Source organism: Mauremys reevesii, linkage group 3 (assembly GCF_016161935.1).
Source record: "Mauremys reevesii isolate NIE-2019 linkage group 3, ASM1616193v1, whole genome shotgun sequence".
Classification (NCBI taxonomy): domain Eukaryota; kingdom Metazoa; phylum Chordata; order Testudines; family Geoemydidae; genus Mauremys; species Mauremys reevesii.
The window spans coordinates 45,624,195-45,641,185 of NC_052625.1; the positions used below are offsets into that span (position 1 = coordinate 45,624,195).

General features: G+C 42.7%; 1 protein-coding gene across 2 annotated transcripts in view; it reads right to left on the bottom strand.

Annotated features, from left to right (window-relative positions):
• The window catches only part of LOC120401239, a 77,708-nt gene extending 73,458 nt beyond the window's left edge, over positions 1 to 4,250 (bottom strand). For both annotated transcript variants that reach the window (XM_039530948.1, XM_039530949.1), the window contains exon 1: positions 4,197 to 4,250. The gene's annotated coding sequence lies outside the window, so the exon portion shown is untranslated. The remainder of the gene's footprint in view (positions 1 to 4,196) is intronic.
• Between the last annotated feature and the right edge of the window lie 12,741 nt (positions 4,251 to 16,991).

Sequence of the window (16,991 nt, forward strand, 5' to 3'; positions counted from 1 at the left end):
TAACTGCCTCTTTCAAAAATCTCCCCAATATTCCCCCTCCTCTCCGTTCCCGTTCCCAGTTAGCATAAAGACTTTGGCAAAATCACCTCAGGAGAAAACTCCCTGTGACAGCAGCATATCCCCGAGAATCTCCTCAATTCAAGAACAATGCACTGTGTTGACATTTGCACAATGTCACTGTGACGATGCGGTTCTGGCGGGACCCAACTGAGAGTGCCAATTCAGGGCAAATCGCTTAAAACAGGGCAGTTACAGCCCAAGGCTGGGGTTTTTCCACCTCTAAGGCAAACCAAACCAGCCCGACACAGAGGACTCTGGTCTCACCCCACTGGCTAACCACAAGTCACACAAGCAATTCCCTTAGACACTCCAGTTTCCCAGTATCACCACCAGTGCCACTTGTCCTGGGGATGAATGGTTATGAAAACCAACACCCCAATAAAAGAAAACAGTTCTCTCAATCCCAAAAAATCAAGACACAGACCCAGGTCAATATACAAATCAGATCTTACCCACAAAGATCTGTTGCCAATCCTTTAGAATCTAAAGGGTTATTCATAAAAGGAAAAAGATATAGATGAGGGCTAGAACTGGTTAAATGGAATCAATTACATGCAGTAAGGGCAAAGTTCTTAGTTCAGGCTTGTAGCAGTGATGGAGTAAACTGCAGGTTCAAATCAAGTCTCTGGAATACATCCACAGCTGGGATGGGTCATTCAGTCCTTTGTTCAGAGCTTCAGTTTGTAGCAAAGTCCCTCCAGAGGTAAGAAGCAGGATTGAAGACTAGATGGAGATGAGGCATCAGCCTTTTATAGTTTTTTCCAGGTGTAAGAACCTCTGTCCTTAGTGTGGAAAATTCCAGCAAAATGGAGTCTGGAGTCACATGGGCAAGTTCCTGCATACTTTGCTGAGTTACAAGGCGTATATGCCTTCTCTCAATGGGTCAATTGTATAGCTGATGGTCCTTAATGGGCCATCAAAACTTGTCTGGGATGTCTAAGTTTCAAATACAGACAGGATAGAGCCAATATTCAAAATGACACATGCATACAGACAGCATAATCATAACCAGCAACCCATAGATTATATCAATAACATCACAGTCACATACTATACAATCATGTGAAACATCAACTGCGGAGCACGTAAACCTCTGTGCTAAAGAAAAGGCAAACCAGCATGCTGCTATGTAATATGACTCATGGCTGGCATGAGCAGTGAAAAGAACACAACACAAATGACTTCTAAAGATATGGGGGGAAAAAATGGGACTGCAGGACAGAAGTCAGACCTAAAACAAAACATTGAAATGAGGAGAACTGAATTGCATTGACATTATGACGGTCTATTACAATGCTGACCGGTGAAATTTATTTCAAAAGGAGGAAATGTGGTACATTTTTCAAACTGCTTACATGATTTAGGTGCCTAAGTCCCATTTTCAAAAATTACTTAGCATTTATCTTCATGAGAAATTTGTATCAAGATCATTTAAACTGGCTTTTAAACCGATATAGTTCAACCAGTGCAAAAGACTGCCTGGACACCCTCATTTCAGTATGAGCAGTTTATTTTGATTTAGTTTAAACTTGTTCCTAATCAACTCAAGCTAAACCACAATAAGCCATTCTTATACTAAAATAAGAGCATCCACAGTCTTTTGCACCAATTTAATTAAAGTGATTTAAATTCACACCCTGTGCAACTCTGTCACATAGACAAGCCCTCAGACACATAGGAGCCTAATTCTCATTGGATTTAGGTTCCAAAAGACTTGTCTACAGGAAGAAGTTGCACCAGTTTAATTTAAATCAGTTTAGAAAAAATTCTCTTTGGAATTATTTTTATGAGCCACAATGAGAAGGGGTAACTCAGCAACCTCTAGAGACATAGTGACTCTACCATCAGAACCTGAAAAAGCAACAAAACAAAACTCTTCCTTCAACTTGGAGGCATAACTTTAATTTGAGGATCTTAGGAGCCCGGAGATTCTCCTTTAGTACATAACAGATGGAATGTGTCTAGCTGCACCTATATGATGACAAAAGAGCCCTTGTTTTGGTTCCTGTCTATGCACCCCAGGACAATATTTTGCTCCAGATACACCTGTGCAATCCCACTGACCTAACTAGTGTTTACATAACTGAAAGCTAAGGTCAAGATTTTCAAAAGTGGCTCATGAGTTTGGGTGCTAAAGACACCTTTATAGGATGCCTGATTTTGAGAGGGTGGGTCTGCTGCACTTTCAGAAATTCAGACCCCTTTATTGGCATTCACAATTTGGACACTAAAAAAATGGAGGCTCCCACAATCACTAGTCGTCATTGACAATCTTGGCCTTCCCTCTTAATTGTAAAGGGATGCAGTTAAGAGACGACAGCGTCTAAAGCACTGAAACTAGGGAGGATGTGATGGTTTTGGATAATATAATTATTTGTACCAAATCCTGCCACCTCCAACAGAGTCTTACATAGGCTAATCTCCCTTTGAAAGCAATGGGAGCTATGCTTGAGGATTGTGCTCCCCTCTGTTACTATTTCTAATCCTCATGTAAGTAAATAAAAGCCCTGAACTAAAGGCCAGTGGCTCATCTTACAAGAACATGCCCTATAATCCCAGCAGGATAAGTACAAAAGGAAGTTTCTTGCTCAACTCCACAATGCTAGTCCAGAACATTTAAAAAGCATATTAAAAAAGATTTAATTCTCAAGCACTTTTATTCATTTAGTATTGGAAGCCATTATAATAATTAGATCATCCTTTAATAAACTGACTTAACATTTAAAGAGGAACTGTCTGTTTCATTAATTTAACATTTGTGGTACCCTGCACTGCATGTTGACAGAATTTAAAATATTACTGTTAATCACATTCATCTTTTTATTCCTTCTGAGGCAACATTAGTAAATTATCTTTGGACAAATCTAGGCTTGTTTCAACAATATTATCATCATTATTATTTATTGTGAACGAGCTGTTGAAAAGAGGACAGAGTTAAGTTCACTTTAAAAGAAATTTGACTCGCAAATGAATTTGCGATAAATTGTTAAAACAATGCAGAGATTACTTATTTGTGCCCCATTTTATCCTGACATCCTTGTTCCGTGATAAATCTTGAAGTGAAGAAGTCAATGGGAGACTACCCTGAGGTAAGGACTGAATAAAAACTGAGCAGGATGTTTGAGCAGGATCAGGCCTTTAATGATGTAGAAGAATATCAAATTGCAAATTTGCAGTAGCAAATTGCCTGATACCAGAGGCATGTGCACCTTATTTCATTAGGGTGTGCACCCAGGGAGCCCTGCCCTAACCCCACCCCCATCCACTCCCTCCTACTTCCCACCCCGACTGCCCCCCTCAGAACCACCCAATGCCCCCTGCTCCTTATCCTCTGACTACCCCCTCCTGGGACCCCTGCCCCTTACTGCCCCCCAGGACCTCACCCCCGACCTAAGCCTCCCTGCTCCTTGTCCCCTAACTGCCTCCCTAAGATCCTAACCCTTAACTGTCCCCTGACTGCCCCAACCCTTAACCACACCCCCGTCCCCAAACATATCCCCAGGACTCCCCATGCCTTTCCAACTGCTCCCCTCCCCCTGACAAGACCCCCCCAAAAACTCCCAACCCATACAACCCCCCCTGCTCCCTGCCTGCCCCAACCTCTCTCCACACCCCTGCCTCCTGACAGGCCGCCCCCAGAACTCCCGACTTATCCACACACACCCCAGCTCCATGTCACCGGACCACCCTCCAGAACCCAACACCCCCGACTCGCCTTGCTCCCTGTCCCGACTTCCTGACCCCATCCAACCCCTCTCCCCGCCCCGCACACACTCCCTGGCTGCCGCCTCCAGAGACCCGCCCGCCCTTAAACACCACCCCGGTATCCCACCCCATCCAACCTCCTGTCCCCAACTGCCCCCACCCCTTATCCACCCCCCACCATGAGGCTCCTAGCAGCATGTTCTACACCGCGCAGAGCCAGGTACCGGGCCCCACGGCAGCGCGCAGCTCCCCCTCGCCCCTCAGCGGGCTGCGCGCGCGGTGGCAGGTCTCCGGATGAGCAGGGAGCGTCTCTGCCTCCGCGCGGCCCCACCCCTCAGAGCGCTGCGTGCGGCTGCAGGTCTCCAGGGAGGGGCCGGCGGCTTCCCGTGCCGAGAGAGTGGGGCTATTGTCCCTCTCCGCCCCACACTCACCGCAGCGCCCGGGGCTGCCCGTCCCCGTCCCCGCTCCCTTCCCCCGCGCTTAGGTTCGAACAACCGTCGCCGGACAGGCAAACCTGGATAGCGCTGATTGGTCATTAGCACAGCCACTCACGACCCAGCTCTCCCCGTTGGACCAATGGGCTCAAACCGCAGCGCCGAGCCCCTTCGATTGGTGCGTTCGGAATTATTCAAATTCCATTGGCTGTTGTGGGAGGAGTGGGGGTGTGATTGGCTCCGATGCTGCCCGCAGGCTGTAGGCGCAAATGAAAAAGCAGCAGCAGCAGCGATAGCAGTGGGCAGGGCAGTTACTGGCTGTTTATTAGGGAGGTTCGGCAGCAACACGTCACCCAATGTGGCCAATAGGAAGGTAGATCGCTCAGCGAGCCAGGGCTGCGTTCTGTGGAGCGGGGGGGCAGGCAGGGGAAAGGCAGCGTGGAAATGTTCTGGTGCCGGATAGTGAGCGGTGCGTCTGTTCTAACTGTGCACATCTGCCCCCACCACCACCACCAGGGCTGACCCTGCAGCTGGGCTCCTACTTACCTCAGTGGGACTCTTGCCTAGAGATCAGCTGCCTGGCATGGTGCCTACAAAGCCTGCTGGTCTTGGCTAGACAGGCGAGAAGCTGCCCCTGTTCCTTTCCTTTCCTTATGGCTCTCTTTCCTTCCTCTAATGCCTATTTCAAGGGGGTGGGGGAACACATCCACACAATACAAGTTACTAAGAAAGCTGTGCTAACTCTTCACCCTACTTTACATCCTCTACCATCCTCTGTATTTTGAAATAATATGCCTTTTAGGGCAGGGAGTGTGTCTTCTCTGTGTTTATAAGCCACCCAGCACAATGCGCCCATAGGCCTTTGGGTGCTATCTTAATATAAATTACATACAAAAATACATTAAAAGGATGATATTTAGGTTGCAAAGTCAAGCTCTTAAAAGTTAAGAAATACCAAGTTTTAGGATTCTCATGCAACCTAATTCTGCCCCCATCCTGTGCAGTGAATGAAGCAGGATCCTGTGGCAAACGGTCTGTTATCATGTAATTAAGGACAGTATCATAATGCCTCGGGCACAAGGGGGCTAAATTAAGGTTGCATGAGCAACTGTAAATCTGGTTGTGCAACTATAACAATCCCGCTGCCATCACCAGTGGGACTTTAGCCTTTAGCAACATAGGACTATAGCTGGCAACAGGAGAAAGCTGTTATTTCAGAGGGGGGAAAGGACTAATGGGTTTAGCTGCTGCCCGGGTCCTGGATGTGGTCAAAGGGGAGAGTTCATCTCAACACTGGTATTTTTTTCTCTCTCTTTCTCCCTGTTCCCCAGGAAACTGATGCAGCTCCTGCCTTTGTGGTACCCCTGGAGGGGGGAGTGACACTTGGAGCCACGTACTAAATCCAGGAGTTGGTTGTGGGGAGTGTAGCCCATCTCTCTCTCTCTCTCTCTTCCCACCCTCCTTTGGAGTTGGCAGAACTCCAGTCCCATATAGTAGCCTTTGGGATGTGTGCGTAGGAAATGAACTGCTGAGGCCAGACGCCGAGTCCAGCAGGATCCAGAGGAATGTGGGGAGGAAGATGTCCCATATAGTGTCTCCAGAGGCCATGTACCAGATTCAGAAGGGTGGAACCTCATCCTTGTCAGCTCTCTTTCCCCTTAACTCCCATGCCACTATAGCTTAGCTGGTTATTCTCAGGCATTGCCATATCTGCTGCGGCTTTGGGGGATGTATGAGCTCATCCTTTGAATGTTTGTGTGTTTGGTTATTCTTTTAGCATACTGCCAACATTTTATCGTGGAACACAAGTGAAAGAAAGAAATAACAGAAGACCTCAAGAGGTCATTTCCTTCCCTCCACGATGAGGCAGGCTTAGACCATCCCCGATAGATGTTTGTATCGCATTTTCTTAAAAGCCTGCTGATTTTTAACTGTTTATACATCAGCAAAAGCTAAATGGAATATCTTGGGACAAAGAAAAGGCACTTACCTAGGCTAAGGGAAGTCTCACTGTTTAATGTTAACAGACCCCTGCAAACAATAGGTGTGAGAACTTCTCAAAGGAATTATCTCAAAACTCCTTTATAACAGAAAGTGTTAGACAATCTAATTTTAGGAGTTACTACCAGCTCCCCCTGTATTCACTCCTCCTCCTCCAACCCATAATTTGTCCATTTAGCCTTAATCCCTCTGAGCAGACCCTCCCTTACATCCACCAAAAACATATAACATTGGACACAAACCTCTTGTACAGAATAGGCCTGAAATGGCAAAATCAAAGCAAAATCCTGTAATTCTTAAACTGAGAAAGATACGCTCTTTATCCTGGATAATAATTAGTATAGCCAGGTCAACAAACAGTCAGTTAAAAGGTACAAACCAAATTCATGAATAATTTGAAATGTGTTAGAAACTCATAATATTTCCCACTGTACTGAAAAACTACAGTGCAACTACTAGCCTCAGATATAGAGATATAGCGCAGGGATAGGCAACCTATGGCATGCGTGCCGACAGCGGCACACAAGCTGATTTTCAGTGGCACTTACACTGCCTGGATCCTGGCCACCAGTCCGGAGGACTCGGCATTTTAATTTAATTTGAAATTAAACTTCTTAAACCTTTTTAAAACCCTATTTACTTTACATAAAACAATAGTTTAGTTATATATTATAGACTTATAGAAAGAGATCTTCTAAAAACATCAAAATGTGTTACTGGCACGCGAAAGCTTATATTAGAGTGAATAAATGAAGACTCGGCACACCACTTCTGAAAAGTTGCCAACCACTGGCGTAGCGTATCTTGGAGGCTATGCAATTATGCTTGCGCATACATCAGAATTTTTTCCACAAACCTCTTAAGAAATCTTTTCCCAGATAACTCAAGTAAGAATTTAGGCCTTTGAGTAATATCGTTTGCATTTAAGGGTTTGTCTGTACTTGCCATTAATTTTTTTGTCTGAAAAATTTCCAACTGATGCTAGCAGGAAGCCACAAGTGCCAACTTTCTTCTTTCCGGTGGGTGCTCTAGCCCGGCACCGCGCTGAGGCCCCGCTCCCATTTGGCCCCATCCCCTAAGGCCCCATGCTTGCAGCAGCTGTGCTCTCTATACCTTTGTTATCCTCAGGAGTGAGCTATCACCTAAAAATCACCACCACCTGTAGAAAAGGGTGCCAGTATTCAATAGCATCACCATAAACTCAGTTTCATGCAACCAAGCAATTCCCTCACCCCTAGCAGGCTATACTCACCATGGTTGTTGCTCTGAGTGATGCTGTGCACAAGCACTCTAAGGACGAGTCAGTAAGTATGTCTTGTTTAAACCTTTAGGGGAGCAAGGAAAGGGAGTTCTGAATTTTAACTTGCACTTTCCAATGTGACTACAGTGAAACCTGTGCGTTCTGAGCATCTTGGGAATGGAGGTTGTTCATAACTCCAAAATGTTTGTAACTCTGAACAAAACGTTATGGTTGTTCTTTCAAAAGTTTACAGCTGAACATTGACTTAATACAGCTTTGAAACTTTACTATGTGGAAGAAAAAATGCTGCTTTCCCTTTTTTGGTTTTAAGTAGTTTATGTTTAACACACTACTGTACTGTGTTTGCATCTTTTGGGGGGGTCTCTGCTGCTGCTGGATTGTGCACTTCCGGTTCCAAATGAGGTGTGTGGTTGCCTGGTCAGTTCATAACTCTGGTGTTTGTAACGCTGAGGTTCTAGTGTATATCAGCCATGGTACCTGTCTGTGTTAGCTGAAGCTGCTGCTGTTGCAGCACCCATAGAACACCTGAGTAACCTATTTGTTACTGTACAGCCTGACAACTAATAGGATCGGAGACTGTAATATTTATAGATGTACACCAAGCACAACACAATTCCCAACAGGCCCCAAAACAACAGGACCAGGTAGACCACAGTCCAATGCAGAGGACCGTCCTGTCCAATCCTACCCTCCCCCGCCCCTGCTATCTACCCTCTCCAGCCCGCTGGAGTATTCACAAAGACTAATCAGAACTGAAGAAGAAATGCTATGTAAAAATTGTATTAAGAATCGGACACACTCAGAACAGCCAGATTATTTTCTTCAGTAATTTACTATCTGTTCAAAGGTGCCATCTTGATAGCAGGGCGGGTACAAAGTCTTCCATTTACCCTAACATGTGCATAGCATTATCTGCCTACGACTTTTATGCCAAACATACCTGAGCTGTGTTCTGGAAGGATTATCTCTAGCTATGAGTGACAATTCAGCACCAAGACACTTCACAACAAGAACTTGCTCTAAAGTTAAAAAATATTGTAGGGTGCAGGGAGAAAGGAATAGCTTCAATAACTTTAAAAGGTCACCATTTTTGGAACCCAACTTGACTAAAAAATAAAATTCCCAAACTATAAAAAATTTTCATGTTTTACCAATTTCACTTAAAAAAATAACACACTCTGAAAACAACTTTGGTAAATCAGACCTCCGCCTTAAAGATTTGCAGTAAAACAAGTGTCTCATAGACTTTAAAGCCAAAAGGGACCATCATGATCATCTAGTCTGACCTCCAGTACATCACAGGTCACAAAATATCACCCACCCGCTCCTCCAATAAACCCATAAACTTTGGCTGAGTTACTGAATGAAGTCTTTAAAGACTTCTTGTTACAGAGAATCCATCATTTATTCTAGTTTGAACCAGTGGATGAACCAGGCCCCATGCTACAGAGGAAGGCAAAAAAAAAAAAAACCCACCTCCAGGGGCTCTGCCAATCTGATACAGGGGAAAATCCCTTTCCAAGCCCAAATATAGTGATTGGTTATGCCCTGAGCATGTGGACAAGACTTACCAGCTAGACGGGGGGTGGGCAAACTACGGCCCATGAGACCATCCTCTCCAATCCCTGCTCCCCCCGCTGTCTCTCCTCCCCTGCAGCCACGTCCCTACTGCTCCGGCCCGCTGCTCCTGTCGGGGAGCATTGCAGCGGCGTGACTGGCTGTGGTGAGCAGGGGGATGCGGGATTCGATAAGGGGCAGTAGGTTGCAGGGCGGGGGGGAGGCAGTCAGGGAACAGGGAGCAGAGGGAGTTGGATGGGGCGGAGAGTCCAAGGGAAATGGGGGGCAGTTGGGGCGGGGGTGTGGATACAGGTCGGGGCAGTCAGGGGACGGAGTGGTTGGATAGGGCGTGAGAGTCCAGGGGGCTTGTCAGCAGGCAGGGGTGTGGATAGGAGTCTGGGGAGTGGGAGCAGGGGGGGTTAGATAGGGGATGGAGTCCTGGGGGCAGTTAGGGTGTGGAGGTCACTAGAGGGGGTGGTCAGGGGACAAGGAGCAGGGAGCTTAGATGGGGGGGATTCCAAGGGCTGGTTAGGGATGGGGGGATTCTCGAGGGGGCGGTCAGCGGACAAGGAGCAGGGGGGCTGGAGGCGTCGGTGATTCTGAGGCGGCCAGTCATGGGGAAGGAAGTGGGAGGGGATGGATAGGGGCAGGGGCTATGCTATTTGCGGAGGCACAGCCTTCCCTACCTGGCCCTCCATACAATTTTGATCCCCGATGTGGCCCTCGGGCCAAAAAGTTTGCCCACCCCTGAGCTAGACACCTGGGAAAGAATTCTCTCTAGTAACTCTTAGCCCTCCCCATCTAGTGCTATTGGAGATATTTGCTAATAGCTGTTGCGGAGGGGCCATATGCCATTGTAGGCAATCACATCATCCCATCTCCTCCATGAATTCAGTAACCTCACTCTTGAAACAAGTTAGGATTTTTGTCCTCCACTACGCCCCTTGGAAAGATGTTCCAAAACTCCACTCATCTGATGTAAAGCCCTACATGGGACTCTTTGTTTAATCCCACTCCCATCCTGCCCTGCAATATCTACTCTCACCTGCTCCTGCATTGTTTCTTTTATATTTATCCCACTCCCATCCACAAAAACCTTAGATTCTGCAAATCTCACAAGAGGGACAGATTCCCCCGTGCTACCAAAAAAAACCCCACCACAGTTGGTTAATATGTTATATACATAAATGGAATTCAGACACAATTTTTACCACTCAAAGAATAAAACGAATCTTGCTTTAACCATGTTAAAAAAAAACCACTTTAACTGCTCTTAAATAACTGCTCTCCCTCCCAGGTGTTTATCCCTCTGATTTACTAATAGAGAGCAATCAGCTCTCCCCTTGGCCTTCATTTGGCTCGGTTACACAAGCCAAGCTCCTTAAGTCTCTTCTTGTAAGGTAGCTTCTCCAGGCCTCTGGTCATCCTAGTAACTCTTCTCTGCACCTGTGCCACATTGATTTCATCTTTCTTAAACATGAGAGACCAAAACCGCACACAGGATTCCAGATGTTGTCTCATCAGTACTAACAGTACTAACACTTCCCTAACTCTACTGGACATACCTCGCCTGATGCAGCCTAGAATTGCATTAGCCTTTTTTAAGTTGCATCATATTGACAGCACATAGTCATCCCTGTCTTTCTCCTCTTCTGTTGCTTCCTACTGATATGTCCCCAGTTTATACCAAAAATTCTAGCTGTTAGTCCCTAAGTGCATGACATTGCACTTTGTACTATTACATTTCATCCCATGTCTATTACTCCAATTTTCAAAGTCATCCAAATTTTCTTGTATGACGTTTCAGTTCTCTCTGTATTGGCAATACTTCCCAATTTTCTTTCATCCACAAATTTTACTAGCTCATTCCCACTTTTTGTGCCAAGGTCATTAACAAAAATGTTAAATAAGATTGGTTCCAAGAATGATTCCTGAGGAACTCAACGAGTAACCTCCTCCCGCCTGACAGTTCACCTTCAGTATGACCAGTTGTAGTCTCCCTTTTATCTGGTTCCCTACCCACCTTTTGGTTCTTGTATTAATCCCCATCTTCTCCTGTGGAACTGGGTCAAATGCCTTACTGAAATCCAGGTAGATGTACTTTTTGTAAAAACATGTATTTTATCCCAATTGCATTTTTTACCTCTATGTCTTTAACTACTTTCAAAATACGTTCTAAGACCTTACATACAATTAAGGCCAAACTAACGGGCCTGTACTTTCCCAGATCATTTTTTTCCCCTTTCTAAAATAGAAGTATTAAATTTGCAATTCTCCAGTCATAAAGTACAGCCTCTGAGTTCACGGTGCCAATTGAAACACCTGAGAATATGATGAGCGAAATCATCAGGTAGTATAAGCTGACTCCAACAGAGTGATGCTGATTTATACCAGCTAAGGATTTAGCCTTTCGATGTTGAATTTAAAAAAAAATATATCAAGATTTGTAATGGAAATAGCTAGCTAATATTATTTTGCTGTATTTAAAACAAAAAACTGTGGAAATTGTCCAGCTAAAAGAGAGAATTGTTTGCCAAAGTAATGATAAATCTCAACTTTCTTAAGGTAATGATTGGCCATGCTCTGCTTTCCCAATATTGACAAAGCAAGTAAGGCTCAACCAATACACCCATTCCTTTGTGAACTATTAAATTATACATATTGCTAATCAATAGTCATTTAATTGGCACAGGAGCATTCAATTTAAAAGTTATCTATAATGCACACTGAACATAAAAAAATTAGCAATGACTTTTCAGCTAAGCCTGTCAAAGTTAGACTCAGGACTCACAGTTTGTCAGACCACTCTGTTTTATTAGCACAGCGCTCTGCTAATAACACCCAGATAATGTGAGCACCATGCAAGACACAAACTATCTTATTTATACAGATAAAAGGGTGAGAACTTAACAAGGTAACAAAGGAAGCAGAATCAGATAAGTTTACCTGGGCTAGGCATGCATATTATTTCCTTACTAACTATTACCCATCTTCTGTTAATGTTTCGCCATTAGCACCATTGTTTATGCCTAATGTTTCTTTTCCTGGCACCTGTATTTCAACATTTCTTATTTCTGCTTAAAGGTACATACAACATTTCTTTAATCCATTCTTATTTTTACAATATAATTCATTCTACTTTCACAATCCCTCCTTTTGGTCAAGCTCACGCCATGACCAAAATTTCTGAGTTCCACATATTAACCGTTTTTATCTCTTTGTTCATCAGCAATATTCAAAATTATCATATTAGCACTCTGTTCTGGGGCAGTCACCTGAGTGGCATGCCTTACGCAATTTTGGGTACAACAGGAGACTAACTGAAAACATACAAAAATTATTAGGATTCCAAACAGGATAGTCAGGGCTCCCTGAAACAACCAGTTTTCTATGCCAGAGAATACTTAGCCACTTCCATAAAGAACTTGGCTCTTCATGGGGAAGATATGCGATTTGTTTTAAGTGGATAGCGTGATCTATTACCTCATTGGTATCGTTAGGTATAAACACACAACATTGTTTTCCAATGAGAGCACAGGTCCCTCCTTTGGCCACCAGCACTATGTACAATGCCTGACGGTTTTGGAGGCCACCTGTCGGATTGCCCCTGTTTCTTTGGCCAGGGCTCTTAAACTTTCTCCAGTTTTATTTGCCATTATTTTAACTACTTCTTTTAACCTCAGGAGTCTTTTTTCTTGCCTGGTGTATTACTCCCCCAAGTGGGTTAAAGGAACTGCCAATAGTCTCTTCCCAGGTGTCATTACTGTTCCATATTGTGTTAAACGGACAAGGTCCTCCAGTGAGGTCTGGGGAATTGAGTGGGATAGCCAGGACAGGAACATCAGTTTGAGAGTGGGCTGGGATGTGGCTGCAGACCCAGCATTTAGAAATATTAAGGGTCTGAGCTATCCACACTTGCTGCTGGATAAAAGAATTGTCATTGTGGACTCCCCAGACCTTCAGACACCAACAGCTGAGGAACAGGCACCACCAGAGGCGCATGTTGGAGGCAGGGCCCTTCTGGTTCTGACAACCTCAACTGAGGGAACTGTAGTCAGTTTTATGTCCACCAGGCAGCAGGCGCTAGGCTTACTACTGCTTTTTCTTGGGCCTTGCTTTAGGTAGTCGTCTGCTTCTGGCAACCCTTATGAGAACGTAGATTGTAAGGTATTGCAGGCTGTTCCTCTACGTCATCTTCTGGAGTCAAAATTGACTCTGCGTGGTCCTGAGGTGATGATTGGTTCGCTGGGGGTGGTGCATTCTTACACGGCAAAGCATGTATTCATGCTGCGGATGCCAGACAGTTTAACAGCTGTCTGGGTAGTAAGCAGTGCCTGATGATTCTTTGATACTCTTTAAGTCTTTTTGCTTCTTTCCTTGACTTTGGCTATAACAATGGCCTTCACACCTTATCTTTTCCTGATGCATTTATTCCTCATTCACACAAACAGATTGAGAGTACAAACAGTAGTATTTTATATCGAGCAAAAAAGGCATTGCAAATTAAACCTTGCTAAGTTTTACAATTAATAACCAAGACAATTTACATTGAGACCCAGGCCTTCAATGTTTCTCTAATTTACTTAACACAGACACAATAGAGAATCCTGTCTCTTACTACCTAAATCTTAAAACAAAGAGTTAGAGAGGGCCCAATTTGTAATGCATATGGAAAAACAGAATCTTATAGTCCCAGAGGGTTATTTCTTTCTGCTATTAAAAAAGGATGGCTAGCAGGATGAAATCAAATTATACATTATAAAGTCCAGCTCCTACATATCCCCCTTTTGACACTAAGATTATCAATCGCCAGTGTCACTTCTTATGTAGTAAAAATACTGGGAGGTGATTTGGGCCTGAGGCTCTAGCTTTGCATACATTTGTTTTATTCACCAGCATATTTTAAACATTTCAGTTAAACACATACAATTTAAAACCAAAAACAATTAGGGGTAGTAACATTAGTATGCCAGTAGTTGTGGGAGTCCATCCAGATAATATGAATGGTTCTGTTTCCCACACTGTTTTGTTTGTTTGTTTTTAGGAACTATGTTACCTTTTTACCTTTTTAAACAGATAATTGGTAACTGTTTGCCATTTAATGCCAAGACTGATAGAGAACTCAGCTAAATCAGTGCTTACAGTAAGCTGAGACTTTTTGGTTGTGGCAAATAGTAAATGTGATTATTGGTAAACACAGTACTTACATTACATGTACATTTCTCTACTGGTGGGTTGCTAACACTTTTATCCTTTTAAAACACTTCTTTCCAAGAATTAACAAACACATTGCCCGTTATACAATACTTTGGTCTAATTATTAATTTTATTCCACATACAGGATTCTAGTGAGATGTCTTTACTACAGGGCTTTGGAGCAACAGGCATGAATAAGCATACCCACTTTTGAGGAGTTCACTTGGTACAACCTTTAGTGTCCAATAGTTTCCCTTCCTCCTCAGCCCACTGGCTTGAGGTTTGAGGTAGCCAGAAGGATCCCAGGTGCAATCTGTGGAGTGGGCTAACTTTTCATCTCTTTGCTTCCAGAGCCTGTTGGTGTGCAATTTTAACAATTTCTTCACTTAACAAATTTTGTCTTACCGTACTGGAGACATACTGCATCCAGTTATATTGATAGGTATTAAACAATTATTTTTTTCTTTGCTTTAACAGATGTATTAAAACCTTAATATTTTCTGATATTACCCAAAACATCTTATGTTCTAAATATCTGCATTTTAGTACATTCCATAGCTATTGCAGTATGTTGTGTTTTTTTTTAACTTATTTGTTTTTGTAATAGGTTGTTCTGTAGCTGGTATTAGCTTTTTCTGATTTTCTGAAAGACAAAAATAATATTTTTCTACCCCTTTCAGGGTGGCATTGATTGTTGCTTAAAATATTCCTTTCTTTTACAAATACCCTTGCTGATTGCAGGCAAAACAGAGGAATCACCCCCATATTTTCCTGTTTTTTTTTTTTTAATATAGGCAGGCCAGGTTTTAATGGATTTTACTTTTTAAGGGTTATGGGGAAATTATTTCACTGTTTAGTTATTAAATTCATGAGGTGGTGTACCTCAAGTTTTTCTTATATAGCAGACCAAGTTTGTAATGGTTTTTCCTGCTGTGTTAAGCTTTAAGTTTATTCACAGGTAATAGCTGAGAAGCATCATTACCATATTACCTTAAAGGATTTTTCCAAAAATCATACACACTATACGTTGTTACCGGGGTACTTACTAACATTAAATTTATTTCAATGTTTAATATTAACAATAACATTTAGCATCAAATCTCTTAAAGGGATCTTGTTATACCATGTCTTTTATTTAGGCAATTTCTTTTGTGCTGGCAGTTTTTACCTTCCTTTATCAGTTAGGTAATTTGCTTCAACACAGGCTTGGCTTTTGGATTCAAAGCCATCAGCAGAGCTCAGAGACTCTGTCTTAAAAGGGACACAATCAACTTCCACCAGAGTTTTGATTTCTTTCCACTTTCAACTCCTGCTTACAAAACACACACAGATCTGAAAAAGAAAACAGTCTATTGCGGCTCTTTTTGGAGCCCTAATAGGATTTTAATTCAGTAGCATATTTCATTTGTATTTCTTTTACCCCTTTTTACAATATACACTGCACATGTCCTAGGGAAAAAGCACATTCCTTCTATACTACAACTTTTTTTTTTAAACATTAGCCATATTAATTGTTACATACGATGTAACTGTTTCTTTTTTTCTTACAGAGTTTTTATGTACCCTTATCAAAAGTGACAGTCTGATTACACAGAGCCATTTTAAGGCTCAGTGTTTTTAACATTGCTTCTTTTTGTTTTGTGCACCTCACCTCTGCTGTTGCTTCAGAGGGGCACTGTTAATTTTTTTTTATTATTATTCTTTCACTACAGCTCTTATCTGCTATTGTTACAAAAAAAAACCAAAACAACCAACCAAACAAAAAGGCTCCAGAATTTTTTCTATTTTCCTGATTTTGACTGCCCTATTGCAGCCATGACTTGGTTTTTATTTTAAAAACATTTTAAATTTTATAAAGAATCAAGTTACCCCTTTAAATGCTAAATCCCAAAGCCAAACAACACTAATTACCTGTGTCTTGCAAAAAGGTCTGTCAGTTTTGCAACTTTGAATTAAGAGTCAAATGAATTTTTAGTGGCATTAAAAACAAAAACAAAACCAATTTATCTTACACCTACAAAACAGGAGTTTTACAAACCAGATGTGCTGGTTTAGATTTTTAGAACTTTACATATTTTCACAGACAAATAGATTCATACACATTTTCTTTTCCTTAACATTCCTTTACACTTTTTTTTTATATAGCTCTATATATATTTGGATTATTTACAGGCACTCTTTTGGAAAAGGGCCTATTTTCCCTTCCGAATGGCTGCAAAGAAACCAAGAATTCTCTCTTTAACATGGTCCTTTTTAACATTTTCACAAAGTTTAACTGCTTAATTCTTTCCAGCCTTTGTAGAGTTAACTTTTCACTCTCTTTCCATAAATCACTTGTTTATCTCCCAAAATAACACCTTTATCACCTCAGATTTCACCATTTTAAGTATTGTTCCAGGGGTTCATGCCTGCACTTACTGCTTTTTTTACTTCTTACACTATGCCCTTAGGGCTTCCAACCTGTTTTTCAGTTTCTTTATCTGTTGCTTGCCTGCTTTTCTGGGCCTGATCCTGCTCTTTTTTTTTTTTTTTCAATGAACCGTTTGTGAGCGATATTGTGGTCACTTCACAATTTTGAAATAAATGTTCAAGGAAAGGGACCAGGAAGGGTGGGGGCTAGTTGAGGAGCCCATCTTCTTTGCTGAATTGGTAGTGGAACACTAAAGAATCAGTTTTTGAGGCAGACAACAAAGGGGAACAGAACAAGGGGCTTTTTGTCCTTTTTACAATGAGATGGGAGTATTAAGGGGGTTGGATCGATCCAGGGTGGGTTTTTG